The 22,164-nt window shown below is 36.7% G+C and overlaps 1 long non-coding RNA gene across 2 annotated transcripts in view; it reads left to right on the top strand.

Annotated features, from left to right (window-relative positions):
* The window catches only part of LOC132341446 (uncharacterized), a 39,544-nt gene extending 20,994 nt beyond the window's left edge, over positions 1–18,550 (top strand). For both annotated transcript variants that reach the window (XR_009490216.1, XR_009490213.1), the window contains 2 exons: positions 13,314–13,389; positions 17,120–18,550. This is a non-coding gene — a long non-coding RNA (uncharacterized LOC132341446). The remainder of the gene's footprint in view (positions 1–13,313; positions 13,390–17,119) is intronic.
* The last annotated feature ends 3,614 nt before the right edge of the window (positions 18,551–22,164 follow it).

Consider the following 22,164-nt stretch of genomic DNA (forward strand, 5'->3'; position numbering starts at 1 on the left):
GATTGTTTTTCTTTGTAAAATAAAAAATATCTTTAAAATAAACAGCAAAAATGTTGTGGATTTAGCAGATTTAAATTTTTTAGTTGATGTGTGTGGGAACAATCCAACTGTATTAATTATTTTGGAAAATTATATTTAGATCTTGTTTGTATTTTGATGTCTGTGTAATCAGATCATAATCAAATAATTGAATTTGAACATATTTCTTATCTCCCCAGTGTACACTACCACAGGGGCAGAAAATGAGCTATGAAATCTATCATGTTGGTGAGAGAAGGTTCATTCCAGAGATTACAGAAATGGTGTATGAGCACTCAGTCTTAGAGAGTGTGAGGCTAAAGCTGGGGATTACAGTGGAACACAACAACATGCTGTTGAGAGGTTTGCTACTGAAAATATTACAGCTTCTACTCTAGAATGGGTAGCAGAAAGATTTCAGAAGTACTAAGCAGCAGCCTCTGTGTTCCATATAAAGTGCTACGGTTACATAGGAGCTTAAATTGTGCTGCTCTTAGTGAAGTCTAAGCTGAAATCAGAGATGTTGTTATGGCTCCGAGTGGACATAAATCTGCTGTGTGTAGCAGTACTTTGCCACCTGCAGTAGGAGCTTTTTCAGGCACTGGTCAGAAGAGAAAAGAGGGAAGTGTAACCAAGACTTTTTGTGAAACAACTTTGAAGGTATTATTAATGAGACTTTCCTGGATTAATTTGGAATGTTCACAAATTTGTATTCAGTGCATTCAGCAGAGTATTATTTTACTTATTCCACCAACTAATTCTTGGTTTCTATTTGCCAGTCACAAGAATTTGACTCCAACACAATTGATACAAAATGAGCTTTTAGCTTGTACTATTTAACTATTTCCTGAAGGCCATTGACAGGAAGGGTCCTGCCCAGAGTAAACAGACAGAAATTCAAGTGCTTGGGATATATTCAGCAGTGACCTGGTAAATTCGATTGCTGGGACTTAGATGAGAGGTGAGTGGGGACTTGACAACTTAGATTTTCATGGAAACATGGAATGGCCTGGCTTGGAAGGGACATTAAAGATCACCCAGTTCCAATCCCCTGCCATGGACAGGGACATCTTTCACAACATCAGTTATTTAGAGTCCCATCCAACCTGGCCTTGAGCACTTCCAGGGATGGAGCATCCTCTGCTCCTCTGGGCAACCTGTGCCAATGCCCCACCACCCTCACAGTAATTTTGTTTCCTAATATCTAATCAGAAACAACCCTCTTTCAGTTTGAAGCCATTCCTCCTTGTCCTGTCCCTCCAGACCTTTGTAAACAGTGTCTCTCCATCTCTCCTGTAGGCTCCTTTTGGGAGGCCACTGCAAGGCCACAATTCCAAAGCCTTCTGTTCTCCAGGCTGAGCAATCTGAATTTCCTAAACCTGTCCTCGTAGCTGAACTCAGGTTCCTTAGTTCTGCTTTCTTCCTGTTTTATGCACTCACAACTTCTCTTTAACCCAGGTTTTTAGTCATTCTAGGAACTGGGAATATTATAGCCATCACAATGGAAAACAAGTAACTTCTGAGTGCTCTTTACCTATCACATTATGTTAATTAGCAATACTAGAAGTTCTGATGAAAATTAGCAAATTTCGAAGGTTTCAGCTGGGAGTGATTTTTCTCACATCTCATTTGTCATCATATCTCAGCTGTTATCAATATTTTAATTGTTCCAGAATGAACAAAAAGTGGAAATAAATTATCTTATGTATTGTTATGTATAGGAAAGATTTTATTTTGAAGCTTCAATTCTTACATCTATAAAGTACATTTTAAAAATAAAGTGCAGGTGAAATGAGTATGGTACTATGAATGTACCTTTGAAAGACAGTATGATCCCAAAACCAGCTATAAAATCATTTTTGCAACTACTGAAATAGGTAATTTTAATGTCTCAGATGTCTGAAAACAAAAAATGGCTCATGATTAAGCATATATTGAAATTATGTATGAGAATCTTGTCAAAACAATTTTTTTAATTTCATGATTTTTAGTTTTCCATTGATAAAAAAGCTTTTAAACAATGTCCTAAGTATGGTCCTGGTAGTCACTGAAAAAAACAGCCGCTCACAGGCATGAAATACCACTTTGTGATCTAACATGTTCAAGATTGCAAAGATATATGACATTATTCAATATCACTCTTGACCTCATCTGTCTTCTTGTTTAAATCTAAGAGGTAACAAAACGTTATCTAACTTCTGCCCACAGAATGGCAGGTATCACAGAAAGGAAAATTCTTAATTAAAGAGAATTATGAAAATGTGGTCAGAAAGAAGATGGTTTCCTCTGTATGGCCTCATCAAGAGCACACACTCAGTGGAGAAACATCACTTAGTGATGAGATGCAGAAACTGCATTCATACAGGTCTTGCCTTGTTCTGCTCTTTGACTTCTCAAAGTCTTGGGAAGGAAGTCCATTTCCTTTCAGCACTCCTGCCTGACACTCAGATGGGAGCTGCAGAGGGTGAAGTGCATGCTGGGCTGACCTTTTCTTGGGCACAGCTGTGGCTTCCAAGCACGTGTTTAAAAGAACCGTAGAAACGTTCATGGCCACACAAGTTTCAGCCTGCAGTATTTTCTGTATCTGTCCCTAACACACTGACCTTGTTTCACTTTTCTAAGCAATGTCAGAAAATCCTTTCTTCACATCATATTGTGCAGACACACTTTAGTTACACAAATAGTCTTTCTCAACTCTTTTAGAATTTCTGTATGTTCTTAATGTTTATTTTCAGCATGTGTTTTCTTCATTATTCATTTTACATAGTTTATTCTAATCAGCATTAGCGTTCTGTTTAACATTATATTTCATTTTCCATACACTTAATTTTATTCACTTTATCCATTTAATGACTTATAATCTTTATGTGTCTTCTGTGTCTTTGCAATGATTATGGTTATATGCATTCCAAAAAAATGTTTTTCTGTAAATGTCATTGGTAGTCCTTGTTGTTTTTTTCAGGTGGGCTAATAAAACTGGTTAGCAGGCAGAGATCAGCATCTTCAAGTTGGAGCCTGTTAGAACTTTTGCCTATCTTTTTGTCTTGGGCCTGGCCATGACTTGTAGCATTTGTGACGCTCTCTGCAAACTTTTCCTATTTCCCATTCTTTCTAATCATAGAATCTGTTAGGCTGGAAAAGGCCACCAAGACCAAGCCCAACAATTAATTTAGTGCCACCAAGTTCACTGTTAAACTAAGTCCCTATCCATACTCTTTTTGAATACTTCCAAGGAAGATTATTCCACTGTTTCCCAGGGAAGACTGTTCCAATGCCCAGCAACCCTTTCAGAAAAGACTTTTTTCCCCCCAATATCTAATCTTAACATAATATTTATATGATATTTGGTGTTGAATCAGTTTCAAATCTCTTTCTTGTCCAGAAAGACAAATATCCTTCATGAAAAAAGGTGAAAAAGCCATTCTGAAAACAATTATTTATACATATTATTTATACAAGTAAAAATTATTCTGTCTGACTAAGAGAGATATCTGGTGCTCATTTTAGCACAGGAAGTGAACAGAGAATATCCTGGTCTCATTGCTGCACACTCCTTTTATTACACTGAGCTCTGGTCTTCTGCAACAGCTTGCAGTGATCAGTTGTGCAGGATTTTGTGATTCTGGTAAAAGTATTCACTGTGCCAGATTTTCTGAATGTTAATTCAAGATAGTCTGTCCTTTCCTTAATAATGTGTGAGGGAAAGTGAAACATTACAACAAAAAAAAAAAAAAAAAAAAAAAAAACCCAACCAAAATAAACTCCAACAATAGCAAAAAAACCCCAAAACCCCCAAAACCTGAAACAAATAGAAACCTGAAACAAATGTTTTAATCTTCTTTTGTACTAGTTCCTTTACTCCAGAAGGTTAGTCTACTCCACAGTTGTACTGCAGCTTAACTGCTAAACACTTCACTGAGTTTAAATTTATATTCATTATTACCCACTGTAGCTGCTATATTCTGCTGGGTTTTCTCTTTCACCTAATCATGGGAAGATGACTAAGTAGCATCAGTTCTTAGACAATGAAATTGAATTATTCTTCCAACCTATGACTTTTGGCTCCTAACCAGAAGGCATACTGATATATAAAGTTTATTCACACAGAAAGATGCTCTCAAGCTATTTCTAAATGCACTTTTACGTACTAAAGTTTCAGATTATCAGCATGATGTTGCATTCACAATTTATGTCAGATGCTCATAATCACTGTTGACTTTAGGAGAGTTCATAAGCAACGCTTCACCTTCTGTTTTTAATGAATAATTTTATTCTATCTTGTATATTAATCTTCTCTGGTGTTTACTTAGTTAAAGCAGTCTTTAGAAGTGTTGGTATCAAATCAGGCCATCTGAGACAAATGATACAATAAGAGCATTATTAATTCATTTTGTAGTCTCAGGAGGCTATTTTCTTTGATTTCATATTTTCCTTTTTGATAAATTCTTTTGAGGAAAATGTATTTTGGAGTTTCAGAATGAATGCAGAAAATAACAGCATTTGATGACCTATTTAGTTTTCTCTGTATTCCCTAGTCCTAAAACAGTGATGTTATTCACGGTTGGGATAAACTCAGTATTCAGAAGAGTTTTCTTACCCTGAGCTTGCATCTGGAAGACAGAACCTCTTTTAATATATTTTAATACATTTTTATTTTTCACATCAGAATTTCTGATTTAAAAATATGTTAAATGCCAAAGTAAGTGTAGGTATCTGCATATCCAGGTTATAAAAATATCCTTGTTCCAAATATTTTACAGCTTCAACAGAAAAGAAAACCATTACAACAAAGAAATTCAGATACAGAGAGATTAAGATTTATTATGCAGATGAGATTAAAATAAATTATGCAGTCCTCTGTTGGCTATGCATGAATTGATAATCAGTGATTTACTTCAAATAAACAATAACTAGTTCTAAAACTTATTCCTTCTCTGGATCAGATTGGTGGATCTGAGCAGTGAATATTTAACCTGAAAAGAACTATGTTGATTTACATCACCTGAGCATGCCTTTTGGTCCAAATAACTGGACACACTCCCTGCCCTTTACATTTATTTACATCTCTCCTCACCACAAAAACTCCCTGGTATTTCTTCTTGCAGAGTGGAGATAGATAGCAGCAACAGTATACTTTGCACATAATAAAATAATCTTCCTTTCCATCTCTCTTGTGGTGAGAGACCATGGAGTAAAAATCTACACAGAATCATAAAATCATGGAATGCTTTGGGTTGGAAGGGACCTCATCTAGTTCCAAACCCTTGCAATGGGCACGGACACTTTCTACTAGGTTGCTTAGACATCCATGCAAACTGGTCTTGAAAACTTCCAGGGATGGGGCGGCCGCAGCTTCTCTGGACAGCCTGTTCCAGCACCTCACCACACACACAGTAAAGAATTTCTTCCTAATATCTAACCTAAATTTCCTCTCTTTCAGCCTGAAGCCATTAATCCCTGTCCTATCACTGCAGTTCCTAAGTCCATCTACAGCTTCCCTGTAGGTCCCTTCAGATACTGGAATGTTCTTTGAGGTCTCTACAAAACCTTCTCTCCAGGCTGAGTACCCCCAGCTTTCAGCCTGGAAGGTGCTCAAATCTCCTTATCAACTTCATGCCCTCCTTTGGACTTGCTCCAGCAGTTTAATGTCCTTTAAATTTTGGGGACTCCAGCCCTGGATGCAGCACAGCATGTAGGTTCTCTCACCAGAGCAGAGGGGTAGAATCTCCTCCTTTGACCTGCTGCCCATGGGGCTTGGATGCAGCCCAAGATTTGTTTGGCTTCCTGGGCTATGAGCACTCACTGCTGGTTCAAGTAGAGTTTTTCATCAACTAACACCCCCAAGTCCTCCCCCTCAGTGCTTCCAATCACTTCTCCACCCAACCTGTGGATGTGTCTGAGATTGCCCTGACCATCTACAAGGTGTAGAACCTTGCACTTGACCTTGTTGAAATTCTTGATGTTCACACAGACCCACTTCTCCAGCCTGTCAATGTCCCTTGCAACCTTTGTCACTTGTGCAGAGCAGGTTTTGGTGGAGAAAAACATACATGCACATCCACCCTACTGAACGGTGTTAGTTTTAAATTATCAAGGGTTATTTTATACAATGTTCTTGTCAGGATGTGTGTATCAGCAGTCTCTGGCCAGTCTGACCACCCTGTAACTATCTTTCTGTGTAATATTCCTCTGGAAAACCCTCTCTCCCAATTCTCACTTTTTATGAAAAGTACAAAGGACATGTGAGGGAGAAGGAGTGGTAAATGAGCACAGTGCTGGATGTTCCCTGAGAATTTTCTCATGGGCTGCTAATTTAGAGTGCAACAAGTCACAAATTAACTCTTTTTCTGAGAGCTAGTTGATGCAATGGTCTATGGGTTTCCTTCCCCCTCTTCTCCAAGGTGCTGGCAGAGTCACAGCATGCCTCTGGGAGTGCTGCTGAAGGGAGCTATGTGCAGTCCAGAGGAATTTCCTGGGGCTGCAGGGAGTACTCAAAGTGGCAGTGCCGTGATAAGTGTAGGGCCATGATTTGGGAATGTTGTGCTTAGCATGGCTGTGTTGGAATTATGTTCCCAGTACCACCTCCCTCCCTGCCAAACTCCAGAGAAAGTTCTTGACCACTTCTTGCAGAGAAGCATAAAGTTATTGGTCAAGTGTGCTCCTGTGGCCAGGGCAGCCCAGGGGGAAGAAAGAGATGGGGAGAAGGAGATATTACAAAGGAGGGTTGAAGAAGAGGGTGTTTACAGGCTGGCAAGAGCAGTCAGAGCCTGCTGGATTGGTGCTGCCCATCCTTTACATTGCGCATTTTCAAATACTCAAAATTTGTTTTCTTACGAACAGGAATTCTACTGCTCTTTTAATATAAAACCTTAAGGAAAAGGGGTTTTCCACCTTCTGCAAAAGTGGCTCTTTATATACCACTCAGATTTTCTGAACAGACAACTGTGTATATTAGTGAGTCATAACAAGGATGGTCTCAGAATAAACATGTGCAATTTCAGAAGTAATTTTCAAATTTAGTCAGCCAGATCCAAGTGGCTGTACTTAAATCTCCTACTAACCATTTGGCTTCTAAATCATGAGGCTGAATCATGAATAACAGATGTTTTGTGATGAGGAGTGACTAAGAGCTAAGTACTTCTATGAGATCTGAATATTTTAGACCATGCCAGCCTTCTTGGTAGCTGGGCATAATAATTACCCTTCTTCCTCCTGCTCTCAAATCTCATGCTGGAGATGAGAGTGTAGTTTGTTATTGGTACTGAGACTTTTGCTCTAAATTTTTTTAACATCTCCCTGTAATTTTTTAGAGACTCAAATTTTATTTCTTCCCCCTACTTCTCCCATCTTCAAGAAGTCTACTTTGGAAATATAATGAGCTCTTCAGCATTTTTATTTTGTTCTGCTTTGAAGCAAAAGCACTGTGAATCACCTAAAAAATGCTTTCCATGGAAAAATATTTTCCCAGCAGATAAAATTCACCCTTTCAAAAACACTTCTCTCCACTGCTGTAATGCATGCAAATTTTGTTTTACAAACAATGGCTTTGGTTTGAAAATGAAAGAAAAGTTGCACTTCACTGACTGACATTATTTTGCTTGGCTTTATAGAAGACTGTTAGAAGGCTAAAAGCATTACTTACAAATAATTATGTGTCAATGTTTACACAGGTCCATTCATGAGATAGTAAAACCTGGATAGAGATTATCTCCTTAGAAGTTATAGACCCTCATGATGCAGTGATGAGCATTGGTGTAAAATTAAAAGTCAGCCAAGACATGCAGCACACAGTGAACTAACAGTTAAAAGTGCAGAAGTATTAGATTAGTTATACATAATGTGGGCAGTTCTTGATTTCATGCTGAAGAAATGTGACAATATTCACTGTCACACAGCAAATGTATCTTTTCTGTTCATTTCAGTTCCATCACAAAAGAGCATTTTTTGAATATTTCTTTGATACTAACTCCTGTTAAGTAATAAAAGAAAACAGTGGACTCCTAGTGGTAAAACAACGCAACAACAAAAAATCATTCAAATTCTGAAAAGTTGAACCATGTCCAAACTTTGGTGCAATCTCATGTAATGAAAAATGGTAAAAAGTATAGAAATCTTGCAAAGACATATACAGTCCATCTTATTAAGGATGTGTGATTAACAACATAGATGTTTGTAAAATGTATTTATAGATGGAGGGTCTACTAGAGCTTTATAATTTTAGTACATCAGTTAGATAGTCACTTGATGCAATTAAATTACTCTACTTGATAGAACAAGAAGAGAAATTTTAATGGGCATTTGCCTTCTACATTTTCCTCCAGAGATGGAAGTTTTTAATAGGAAACACTGTGGGCAGAAAATCTGGAGAGGAGCAATGTACCATAAAAGTCGAAAGTAGCTTGTCTTGCATCATTTGGTTTTCTGCAAATACTGCTTCATATGAGAAAAGAAAAGGAAGAGAAGAGAAGAGAAGAGAAGAGAAGAGAAGAGAAGAGAAGAGAAGAGAAGAGAAGAGAAGAGAAGAGAAGAGAAGAGAAGAGAAGAGAAGAGAAAGAAAAGAAAAGAAAAGAAAAGAAAAGAAAAGAAAAGAAAAGGAGTGCTCTTAAAAATATAATGGGTTAATAACAGGTTTTTAAAAATCTACAGACTGTCTTTTCCAAATTTTTCTCCCAGCCATGTCCTAAAGATTATTTTTGCACACAGAAAGTGGCTGCAAGATTGATGGAGTTCCATTCAATAATGGTATGCTGATTAGCATATGCTTAATAAAAAGCTTATTAGTGCACACTCCATTCTAAGCATGTCACTCAGAGAAGTTATAAAAATATTGATATTTTTTTACTATGACAGAAACATGGGTACACTGGTTCTGCAGTTTTAAAATCATCAGTAAATAAAAATATAAGAACTAATACCACACTTTTATTTTATAAAAAGGAGATTAGAATGAGTTGCAGTAATTCTTCTTGCTCCTATTAATTTGAAATTATGGTATTTAACTGGTTTTTCTCATAAATGCGGCTTAAAGTGATGCTTTATTGCCTTATGCTATGAAAGTGGACAATACATTTTAATTTGTATTTATGTAATTTAGCCTGAAATTTTATTTTTATATAGTCTCTCAGGTCAGGCATTGTGATGCTGATGTTTTGCTATTCAGAATTCAGGACTACAAAAATACTATTTTGGCCAGAGTAATGTGACTGGTGATGCAAGATTTGCAGTTCTAACAGGTATTATTTTCTCTCTGTCAAACCAATCTCTCTGTTTCTCTCTGTATAACCAGTCTCATCAAAAGAAGACCTCATCATAAATTACTTTTAAATGAATTTCAATGTAATTTTTCCTCAGTTAATATCCAGGTATATGATACAGATAGTAGCTGGACTTTGGACTCTTAACTTTTACCGTAATCCCAAATCCTTTAGCTGATGGAGAACAGCAGTACCTTAATCCCATTTTATCCTTCAGGAGATTGACATTCTCTGGTTCCATTTGGTGACAATAAAAAAACATGAAAGGCAGAACAACTCATATTGTTGTGGGCAATTACTTTTGATAGAAATCAATCCCTGTCTTTTTCAGGGAGCAGGTGTCCTTTGCCTGGCTATCACGCACATGCCATGTGGTTAAGAAGAGAGCATTGAGTTTTGGCAGGTCCAGACTTTAAAATATTGGGAGAAATAGCATGTGCTTGGTTGGCATCCTCAATCTTTTGGGATTTCTGAGATGTGCTCAGGCACATCATTCTTTAGTTCACATCTTCTTCTCTCAAGACTATCAAGTTCCTCCTTCCTCAAGAACATCCAGTGTTTCTTTTCTTGGCAGCAGGACCAACAATTCTACAAAGAGGCCTACCCAGGGCCTAGCCTAGTCTAAATGAAGTAAAAAAAGATGGAATTGGGTTTTTAGGATAATTACGTACAAATTTAGGAAAACGGGATATCTTTGTAAAAATGTAATTCTTTTCAATTCTCAAGGGTCACAAAGCTTCATTTTAAAATGATGCTGGTATTTATCTACTTTTTCCTGGGTTTTGTACCTATTTTAAATTAGTTCCTGGGTTTTTGTACCTATTTTAAATTAGTTCTGCTTCAAAATTGAGCAACATTCAAAGAAAGCAAAAGTAAATACTTCATCACATCTGTTGTAGCTCATTAACCTACTCCTGAGCTAATTTTGTTTTTTATATTTTCCTAATCTTTGTGGGTATACAGAGAGTTTTTATTAATTCCAAAAATACTTTCAGACCTACCTAACACTGCTTTATGTGAAAGCTAGTGGAGAATCCATATTGCTTGAAGTGAACAACCCAGCAGCATTTAGAAAATGTCCATTATAAGGAATGCCCATGGAGATACTCACTATGAAGTGCAACTGTTTTACAGAAAAAAAGAGTTTGATTGGTTTTCATTGTTTGTTTTTTGTTTGATTGGTTTTGGGTTTTGGGGTTTTTGTTTTTGGTTTGTTTTGTGGGTTTTTTTTTTTGGGGGGGGGGGTTTGTTTTGGTTTGGTCTGGCTTGGTTTGTTTTGTTTTTTCTTGCTTTGGTTCTCTTTTGTTTGTTTGTTTTTTCTGTTTTGTTTTGTTTTTAACTAGGCAGTTTCCACAAAGTTTTTCCAGAAAGACAAGTCTTTCTACATCAATTTTTAAGGTCATTATTATTTGTCTTCTACCCCCAAGAGACCTTTTGACAGGTTAGACTTTCTGGACTTAAGCATTGTTGTTTTCTTGCAAAGTTCTTGTTTTCTTTCAGTTCACACAAAATTTTGTTAGAATTTTTAAAACTCCATACAATGCATTCCACTCCAACCACCCCTATGTTATAAGGTGGCCACAGGACTTGAAGTCAGATGTGCACTTATTGGAGCTATTGGAAGAACCATCCCACATATCAATCGCTTCATAGACATACAGAAGGCTCTGAATTTCCACAGGTTTTATATTTTTCCTACTAATAAGTAAGCTTCTCAGATTACCTGGGTTCAGGTTGTAAACTGGGGAGTGATAGAGAAAAATCAACAAAACTCTAAAGGAAAGAATGGGGAGACTTTTTCTCAAAGATTTGTTTAAGCAGTGATTTTATACCAATGGTTTGAAGAGTTGATGTGGTTTAAAAATTTTCAAAAGTTATGTGGGTGGAGGAAAGAAAAACACCTAAAATAATTTCTTCTAACAAATTTATGTACAGATCTGGATTAGACCGAGCATGCAGCTGGTGACAGGCAAAGAGGAACAAGTTCGGACAGAAATGTTGGTGGTTAAGTTTTCACCTCGTTGGAAGGATGTCCAATTGTATAGAAGCCAGATAAGGAGAAAAGCAAGGATAAAGAAAAAAAAAAAATGCTCATTCTTATTTCAGAACTCTGCTTTATCCATCCCAAAGTGGAGTAAATCAATAGCTGCACTTGGCCTTCTCTGGCTGGAATTCCCAGAGAACTCATCCATGCCATTGTGTCAGGCAGACTGTGCTGCCAAAAGGGATAAGGGACACATGCCTCCCCAGAAGTAGCAAAGTGTGCATTACCCTACCTAAGGAAGCTCTGGATCAGTACATATTTGAATGTTTTGCTCTGTTTTGCTAGACTAGAGTTTCTCTTATTTGATGTTCAGATTGATGTTCTTTGTCATGAGATTTGAGACCCTTTCCAGGGATAAATTGCTGTCTGTTACCACAGCTGAATTTGTCTAGGTGCTTGAAAGCAGTTGAATGGCACCAAGGTATGAATTCTAAGTTCCTCATAAATGGAAGAATGGAAAATTCATAACATCAACAGTCACATTGATGAGAGAGTTAGCAAGACTTGTGATCTTTCCTGTCTCAGGCTGAAGTGGTGGATCTAAGGAGCATGGAGAGCAGCATGTGGCTGCTGCCTCAAAACCCAGGAAGCTGCAGGATGCTGCTGATCTTGTAACCTCCCAATAGCTTTACCCTTTCTGGAGAAGCATCCCTTCATTAAAGTTTTCATGTAGCAAACACACAGGATAAACAGTTAATAATATAATTCCCTTAGTATCCAAATTTGGGACTGTTGCCTCTTGATGCAAAATCAGGAGTGAAAAGAGTAACTGTAAAAGGAGTGTGTTTAGGAACATGATTTCCTAGGTCCGGGAAATAGCTCAGTACATGTCATTCCTTGCTATCTGCACTTGAATAACCAATCCTTTTCCCTTCCTCCAATTAGAAAACAAAAATTGTCCTTGCAAAGAGAGCTGTGATAGCTGGGACAAAGTTTTGAATTGCTGTAAAGAAGCAATAGATTGGCAGGAAAAGAGCATCTTGTGGGCCTGGCATGAGAGCAACTTGCAACCTTCATGTTCTCGAGCTGCCCAGGTAAAGATAAAAGGGAGCTGAATCATTCAGGTTGAATGTCTAATATCCCACATACTGCTGTGTGGGACATAATGGGGAAATTATGTAGCTGGCCTTGGGGTGTTTCTTTGGTACTCAAAGGCAGCTGGCTAATTTGGGGAACCATCTATCTGTTATTTGGCTGACTAATTCAGGGGAGATGAATGTGGACTCAAATCACTGAAAGATGTTCTTTCATATTGATGGCCTGGAGGTAACCTCAGAGCTAAAGAGCCATCTCTGATCATCTCTTTTGATTTGGAAGTAGTTTTAAAAATAAATCATGGATTTTTAATTTTCATTTTTTCCTAATAAAATATTTAGACAATTAAATAATGGGTAATTAAAAAGGTAATGAAAACCAGAAAGGAAGCCTTTGAATTTCAGCTTTTAAGAATATTTTTCCCTACAGAGGAACAGCAATATTCAAGATAAGGCTAATTATCATGAATATTATTACCAGTGCTTTACCTGTGCAGAGATAAGCTAAATGAAATTGCCCTAAGTGGCAACATTTCACAGAGGTGAATGTTTGCACTCCAATACACACATCTCCTGAGAACCACATATTTGTCTATACATACGAAAGACATTAATATGAATATATTTAATATAAATTTAATATAAATTCATATATTTTCAATATGTATGGATTTAGTATATTTCATATCTTTCATGTAAATATGAAATACATATTGATATTTGCTTTTGTATTCAAGTTGGTTGAGGCATAGGGATCTTAACTGTTGTATCCACAATCACAATTAATTCAGGATTGGTGCAGAACTCATTGACTTGCTACAGGTTGCTCATAACCAGAGGGAAAAGGGCATCTTAGAGCAGTTCAAAGCCTCCAAGTTCCCAAGCATATTCTACTAACCACGGGAGAAAAGCCAGCTAAATATGGAGGTTTTTCCCATCCTTCTATCCCCTTGCTTTCCACAGGGAAGGACAAAAAATGTAGAGGAGTAGGAGAGAAGATTCATTAATACACTAAGGGATTCATCTTATCTCCATACAGGTATGTCCCTCTCTCTGTCACTTTTCATTTGTACATAAACCCAAAATAGTGGCCTATTTTGCTAGTTTATTTGCAGTGTTTTTTTTTTGTTTGTTTGTTTTTTAACTTATTTGACTTAGTGCTTCCCTTCCCTGAATTACCTCCTTAGTGACAGGTATACCACATGTTTTGTGTGATTTTAGAGTTAAGTTCTCAGGCTCTAAAAATAAAACATATAAATATCAGCTTTTGGCTTTCTTCTCTAAAAAGTATTCTGTGTAGAGACACAATGCAGATTGACACTCCTCATACAAGCTTTCCACAAAGAAAACAGATGTTGTGAAAAATGTATGGCTTATGATTGGCTTTTCGCAAATATTAAAATGAATAATATATGTGTTATGTTAGAAAGTTATGCTGTATTAATTTTCTTAAGTAGTGTGTTAAATATAGTTTTAGGTTATAACAAAATGTTAAAATAGAAACTATGCTATGTTCGCTACTTTTTTTAAAGAAAGGACTCGCACTGAGATAGCATCCACAGGACACCTAAATCTTTCAGAGAAAAAGAATTTATTGCTCCCTTATCAGAAGAAGCGAACTTCTTCCTGCCTCGCTCATCTTGGAAGATGCCGTCAGGATTAGTAGAAAGAAATTGACACTGACCAGACAGAATCCTTTGTTTGAAAGGCATTTATGCATTGTATATGAGATGTATGCACATGCAACAGGCTGTTGTTTTTAAGTGTTAATCCTCTTTTAACGGGTGTCCTTTTTCGGGCTTATTTTGCTCAGAAAAAGGTACCTGGACATCTGTAACTCTTTGTTTCTATTGTCTCATATTGTCCAAATCCAAACTGTCCAAATTATTATTACTTTAATTCTAAAATTATTTTTAAAACCATTTTATTACTATTAAACTTTTAAAATTTTAAAAACAAGTGATTGTCTTTTTCACAGGTGTCATGGTTTGGCATGAGAGACAATTAAGGTAGTGATGCAAAGCTTCCAGCCACTAGAAAGCTGGACACACCTCTGTGAAAAATACATGTTAAAGATGAAAGAAACCCGGGAACTTCCTCTTGTGCTTCCAGCCTGGGGACAGGTTACAGGGCTCACCGGCCCCCAGTTCAGCCCAGCCGAGCCAGGCGGCCCTGCCAGGGCGGGGGTCAGACCCTCTCCGCGGTCCAGGGGGCTCACCAAGCCCCGTCCTGCCCGGGCCGGGCCCCAGCAGCTGCCAGGCAGGAAGGCGGGGAAGGCTGCGGAGCCCTGGCTGGAGCAGGGCCGGGCCATGGCTGTGAACACCTTGCCACCAGGTGCCCTTCCCCCGCACGGCCACCACGAACGAGATCAAGCATGAGACCAGAGGCAGCCCTGCAGCCTGTGCAGAGTGGCCCTGCAGCTGGAATTGAATGCTGAGAAAACCAAAGACCTGCCATGAGGCCAATCCTGACACAGCCCGGCCACAGTTCCCACCTCTGGCACCCAGTGACCATCTGCAGGCCCTAGGTGAGATGTTAACTCTTTCAATCCTTCAATCCTTCCTTGACAGAGAGAGAGAGGAGCAAGATGCAAGGATGTAAAGGAGCAACATGAAGAGCAACAATGTCAGTGAAGAAGAAGTCAAGTCCCAGATGGGAGGGGTGAGGAGATGCGTTGATCTTGGGGCTGAAATCCTCTTGTAAGCTATGGAGAAAAAAGATTCTTTATTTCCTCATAATGCATGAAAGTATGGAGAGATGAAGGGTTCAAATTGATAACAAGCAAAGGTCTCCATGCCTCCAAGTAAGAAGATGTTAAAGTAGTTGTGATCCCATGAGAAGTTTAAACAGAGAGACAAGAGTGGTCCTGTACCCCCAGGAGAAAACGATCTCTGTTCTGAAAGATGAAGATAATTTTAGAAATAAGTAATGAGAACTGTTACCTTTGAACAGCTCATCTTTAAAACAATACCCCATAAGTCAACACAGCCCATAGGCAAGCTGTGAGAAAGCTTATAGAAAATGAGAAGGACTTCATGATTTCCCTGGGTGGCTACTAGTCAAAGAAATTGAAAACCATGAGAGAACTGTTTTTTTCCTCTTGTGGAGAAGTCTCTATAACATTAACAAGATGGACTTCTCTCCCTAAGTGAACTGAAGAAAGACTATTTTAGAAGTAGAAAACTGACTAGAAATTTTAGGTTTTGTTATTTTACATTGTCAGTAAATAAAAAAAGTTGTAGGGTGAGGAGAAGTGTTCTGAAAGGTTTGTTTTGATTCCTACTACTTTTTTTCCTTTTAGTTACTGTTAACAAAATTTTCTTTCTACCCTTTTAAAGTTTTGAGCCTGCTTTGCCTTTCTCTTAATCCTATCTTGCTACCTCACAGCAGGAAGCAAGTACATGAGCGATTGGCCAGCTCTGAAAACCCACCACACTCATCAACTCATTGGTTGAGAAAATCTCAAATTAGAGAAATGTTAAACTAGTGAACCAAAACCACTACAACTGGTTATTCCTGAAAATTTAAAATGGGAGTATTATTCTATTTAACCTTGGCTTCAGGGTGCAACAGGCTGTTGAAGCAAACTTCTACTCTTCTTTTTCTGGAGTTTTGCTTAATATGAAGAAAATTTAGAACAATCGTCAACATATATCAGCACACTGGGAAAGTGTAATTGGAGCAGCCTAGAGACTTCACAAAAAAAATAAGTTTAGTATAGGTTTCAGGTGTCTCCTTTACTTAGGTTTGGTTTTGTGTTGTGCATTTCAATAAGTTGGAACATTTTTATGTTAACTTCTCAGTTGCTTCCTGGGGAAATGATGATACACAAGTGTTAACAACAGAACTTTCAAAGGTGTCTAATTCAGACATATTTTACTTATAAAGTAGTACACAGTGCTATTTCAATGGCATTTTCCCCTTTGTGTGTTTATAGTGTATTGCATTAGTAAATAACCATGGAATTTGTTCTCTGTGAAAGGAAAATAACAACACTGAATTAATTCAATTAAAAGATCAAGTCAAATCATTTGAGTAATTGTAACAAAAATGGCAAAAGTATGGATTGTTTATTCTTTTGCAAGCTTTTCTTTTTTGCTCAAGTCTTAATTTTGTACTTCTCAAGTTACAATGAATAGAACAGTAATTTAAAATTATGTTTGTCATCTCTGTTCATACAAAAGAAAACTTCTACTGGCTAGTAAGTAGATGACAAGGTTCAGCCAAGAATATAAACAAACATTTAAAAAGAAAGCTGTCAGCCTCTTACATCATTCAAAGAAAGGTATTAAGAAGACAATGCATGAGGTATAGAAGATTAAGTTCTATATAGAGAACATAACAAGGAATACAGCTACATGATAAAGGGGTGAAAACAGTCTCTGTGCGTGTTGCAGACTTGGAGAAAATTCTTCTGAAACATAAAGGGAGAAATGTTGTTTATAGAGGATGCCAGCTCTCATGCATCCCACTCAGTGTGTGCTGGTGTGCCTCACTGAGTGAAGCCATTGCTTTTTAACAGCAGCTGCCTGATGTCTCTTTCACAGGACAGTATTCCAGTGCAGTTATATTACTCTTCATATAATATTTCAATTCTAATGGTTTTAAGAATATGGAGTATAAAATGACAGCATGCTAATAAATGTCTTGGCTTTATTCTTCAATTTGTGTACTAAGAATAAGAAAAGAGATTAGAGAAAATGGTTTCATGGTCTAATGTGGCTGGATAACTGAGATAACTTTTTTGATCAAGTATGTTTTTCCTACAGGTGTCCTGCTCCCAGCATCTTGACATTCATGTTCTCCTGCATCTGTGACAGCAACAGATAACGCCCACCATGGAGCTGCAGGAGCTTAGGAAAGGAAAATATTTCAAGAGCTGATTTTGCATCTTTCCTCTTCCTTAAACAGAAAATGACTCATTGAAATGCTCACCAGCTTCCTCCATGCAGATAAAGATGAAGCTGAAGGCATGGACCCCAGAAGAGCTTGATGCCGAAGGGAGGAGAGTAGGGCCGCTCTGTTGTCAGAAATGAGTCAGAACCACAGTTTTTACCTCGAAATGCTAAGTAAAGCTCTTCAGAATGCAGATCTGTCTTTGAAAGACAAAATGCAAAATAGACAAACTCAAATGCAAGCTGAACAGCCCCTGCCTTTTCGGAGTCAAATGTTAACCTTACAGCCAGGGCTTAAGCTAAAAATATTGCTGGGAAATTACCGGCAGTGTTGTTCCAGTGCCCCCAAAAGAGAACCTAAACACATATTTTTTTTCCTCCTTAAAAGTCTTTCATGTAAAAACCTGACTATTAAAGGAAAATGGGAATTTTGACATTTCTATCAGTAAGACAGGATTTCAGTCCTTGCTTTTGTGTTATAAAATGTATAGATCAAATATTCTTTCCATGCTTTAGGCTTCAAGTCCATCTCTGTCACAAATATTTTTTATTCATAGCACTTTCTATTCTGTTCAGAGAAGATGTGTGCTCTTGAGTGAGTTTTTTTTTTGCTGCTTTTCTTGAGAGAACACAAGCAATAGAGATAAAGATTCATTTCAGTATCTTAGAGCTTCCCTAAATCTGGAGCATTTCCAAAATAGTTCAGTGGCTAATGTTATCTGGACCACTCCAGAGCTCTTCCATTTTTTTTCCAGTTCACCAAAAATAACTCTCCCTGTTTTGAATGTAAATTCCAGAATGCAGAGTATAAATCTAATTTATTCAGAGATAAAAATGATATACTGTTATTTGCTAGCTGTAGAGGAAGACACACTGTAGGGGCAGTATAGTTCTGGCTATGGTATTTAAAAATGTTTTTGAGCCTGAGATCAGAAGTGAAATGCATGGAAGTTCTGAGCAGGAGAAAAGCAATAGATCCATGAGATCATATGGGAGAGAGAACATAGAAATAGAAGATTAAAAGAGAAACTAAATCTGTTTTTCAGAAGTGCTACAAGAAAAGCACCATCTTGAACTAGTGAGCAAGCAGTCTGTTAATACAGAATTTAGGGAACATTGGGTTATTTCCATAAATAATATTTTCAATTAAAACAGAGATAGTAGAACCATTTAAACAAGACATATTTACCATTTTTTTTGTTTTCAAAAGGCTATAGTTGTAGATGAGTGAGAAAAACCTTGCAACCTACTCATTCTCTTGCAAATGACAACAAATAAAACTATTCAGAATTAAGTCCCCTCTAACTACACTGTTCTGTAATGAAGCGAATCCACATAGTCCTTGGTTGCTATCACTCTACAATATGTATCATTTTCTCTGACTGCTTTCACTGATCTTTTGACTGCCCTTGCTCTCCACTGCAATGGGTTCCATTCAAATTATAAAAAATACACTTAACATTGTGATGCTTCTGCTGTGGGCATTAAAATTGGGTTTAGTTGAGTAAGGTGCAATGCTCAGCCTTTTAGAAGTATACATTTTTCTACAAAAGAAATATTATATTTTTTCAATTAATTTAATGAGAAAACTGAGCATTTCAAAGAAAAATATTAACTAAAAAGAATGTAAAATATCATGCTTGTCCTTGTTTAGTTTGTTTAAAAATGTCTATGATTGCAAAATAATGGAATATTCTATGTATTTTTAGGTATTTTTATTATAAATAGATGAAGAAATCCTATTCTGTGCACTGAAACACATTTGATTGTAGCACAAAGCTTTTTGCACTTTTTGTGTTCATCTTCGTTAATAGAGGCGACAGTAACAGCATGTCACTAAACATAAACTAGCAGGGAAGAGGAGAGGTGGGGTGTGCTCCAAGGTGAGAGCCAGAATCTGGGACAGCCCAGGTGCCCTCATCCTCCAACCCATGACTGGTTATTGGTTACCCATGGTGGCACCAGGAAACCAAGGTATAAAGTTTATCAGCAACATCTCATTTGCAGCCTTTTCAAACCTTTTTTGACTTAACAAGATTCAAAAACATGGTAGATGATTTCTCCAACAAACTTGTCATGGAAAATGTACTCTTCTTTCTTTACAAGTGTTGTTACAAAGTTCAAAAACAATGGCAAAAATACTAGGGTAGCAATATAGACTATTACAACTAGAAAAACTCCATAGGCCCTGAGCAAATGTATTTTCATGCTTCCTTTATAACACAAAAATCACATCAGAAAAGATAAAAAATAGATGCTTTATGATATGCAAGTAGGAGGTCTTCTGAGTTTTTTTGAGTAATTGCAATCACAAAGTTTGATAGAAGCACTTAGAGCATTGAAAAAGACCATAATAATTTCACATATTTTAGCAGTCTATACACAGATGCATCCCAGATTCACAATAGTTCACAGTTGGATATTAAAACCCACTTGTCTCAAGAGGAGCAATATATTTTCTGTATTTTTTTAGAAGATTTAAAAGTGCTGAAAAAACACACTTTACTGAAAATATGGTTAATTTTAGATGCTATAGTGTTTAAATTTTCCAAATATTTTGTTATTCTTCATATGAAGCTGTATAGATAAAAACACATCCAAAACTACAATGATAGGAAGATGACATTTCCTTCTTAGGGGGTCTTTCCATGCTGAATTATTAGAAATATAGAAATCAGAATGATGGACTCAAGACAAGTGAAGATAAAGAGATTCTTGTTAAAGTGTGTGAATAGATAGCATTTAAGCAAGCTTACCTTACTTAAATTTAGATTGGTAAAACATTAAAACAAGAGGAACTAGAGTTGCCAAAGGTCTTTGAAAAAACTAGTAAATTCATGTTTTCACCACTAAAAATCTAAAATCTCTTACAAAAACATGGTTTACTAAAGTAGGAGCTGCTTTTTAAAATCAGACACCTAGAATATGTCATAGTGATGACTTCTAGTGGGCTGTTAAGCCAGAAAGCTGCTCCAGTGATTCCTTGCATTTTAGAAATTAGTAATGAAGTAAGGCATGAGTATCTATTTGCCTAGATGGAAAGAATCAAAGAATCTCATTCCCTGATTGATAACTATTACTGAGCTGATGTGTAAAAAAGTGTCAGTAGAAGCCGTATTTATTAAATCAAGTACTCATAAGTGACAGCTTTCATGAAACAATTTTCAATGTGAAAATATTGTGAGATGATGTAGGATTTTACATAAAGTGAAAATTAATACACCTGTAAACAAGATATGACAAATATCCTAATAAACAAGAGAACATTATAGAAGTTAATATTTCTAAAGTTGCTTCTGAAAACAGTGATCTTAATTATATATTATTATAAGTTCTTATTGTGATGTTGCCATAATTTTTTTTTTAAATGCACTTGTATATGCAATGGAAGAGTGAAATTAAATAGACAAGACCATTCAGCTTACTTCATTAAAGTGTTTGCCTGAGATATGAATAAAACTTGTAGAGTTTGTGTCTGTAAATTTGAGAAGGGAGAAGAAATTGTGATGACTATAAAAAGAAAAACTACACAAGTTGTTTGAAAGCTGAAAAAAATCTCTAGACAGTTTTCAGGTTGCTTGGAACAAAAAAAAATTTTAAAAAAATTTGAAAAGTGGCTTGTTCTAAGTACCAAAATATCTTCCAGAAAAAAATATTGAGTCATTTTTCAGAAGTTAAAGTGAGACGCATTTAAGTAGAAGAAGGAAATCAAACTAAAACAAACTTAGCAACCAAAAAAAAAATTCCAGAGGCTTGAAGACATTAACCAGTTAACCATGGGGAAAGTCTATATATGTTTGATATCCTGATAACCTCAGATCAAGACATAAAACTCTCCTACAACCTAGCACAAACTTCTTGCAGCATGGATGAAACCCAACATCCTCCAGACTGCAGAAGGTGAAGGTAGTCATTTATAATTGTCTTGTCAATCCTTAGTTCTGTATAAGAACAATTGTCTCCTGAAATCCTCACCTTTGAAGTGTTTTAATTGTGCAGTGAAATGGATCTTGGTACTTCAGCCTCCAGAAATCTCTTTTAACTACAGCGCAAGTGAGCATTCCCAAATGAGCTGCCAGACTTCTCAGAAGACCAGTGGAGTAATCTCTAGCAAAAAGAGATTAAAAAATATCTCAGTATGTTAAAGGCAAGAGATTAAAAAATATCTCAGTATGTTAAAGGCAGATATCTGTGCTTGCACAAAGTATTTGCTTTCCATATTTATGAAATTCTGATATACTTGGCTGTTAGCTTGTGATGTCTGCCAGAAATCCCAAGCAGAGAACACAGGGAACAAAGTTAAAACCATGTAATAGCAGGCCTCAGAAGAAATCCTTGTGGGCCAAGGTAGTTGTTGAAAGGCTATTTGTAGAAGAAAATTAGTTTTCCAGAAAGTAAATGGGAAATTGATTCTGTCAGTGGAAAAAGATCTAATTGTTTATTTCTTGATCCCTGTTTTGGGTAACCCTGGGTAGTCTGAGTAATGTTAGTCATACAGGCTCCATATAAAATAAGAGGAAAAGAAATACTTTATTTCCTGTTGTGTACGTGTTGCAATGTTCTTCTAGTTACTGTCAATATATTCTGTTTAAAGCACAGGTTTTCCACCACAGTCTTCCGAGACAGGAGAATGAATAAATTTCTTCAAAATAGAGACTACTAAACTGTAAGATTTCAAAGGAAAAGTGCCTAAAGATGTCCTAAAATCTTACTCTATAAGGCTTTTGAATCATTTATGTGTGGGCCATGTTCGTGACAGTCATCTCTATATATTTAAATACGGCTGACATGAGCAAAGTAATTCAAAGATCCATGCAGGTATATACACTTGAGTTCAGCTTTGTAGTGGAATAGGGATTAGATTTCCTTGTGAGAATTATTACATTAATTTTAGATGTATTTATAAAAACAAACTGAGC

This window comes from Haemorhous mexicanus, chromosome 2, assembly GCF_027477595.1.
Source record: "Haemorhous mexicanus isolate bHaeMex1 chromosome 2, bHaeMex1.pri, whole genome shotgun sequence".
NCBI classification, from domain to species: Eukaryota; Metazoa; Chordata; class Aves; order Passeriformes; family Fringillidae; genus Haemorhous; species Haemorhous mexicanus.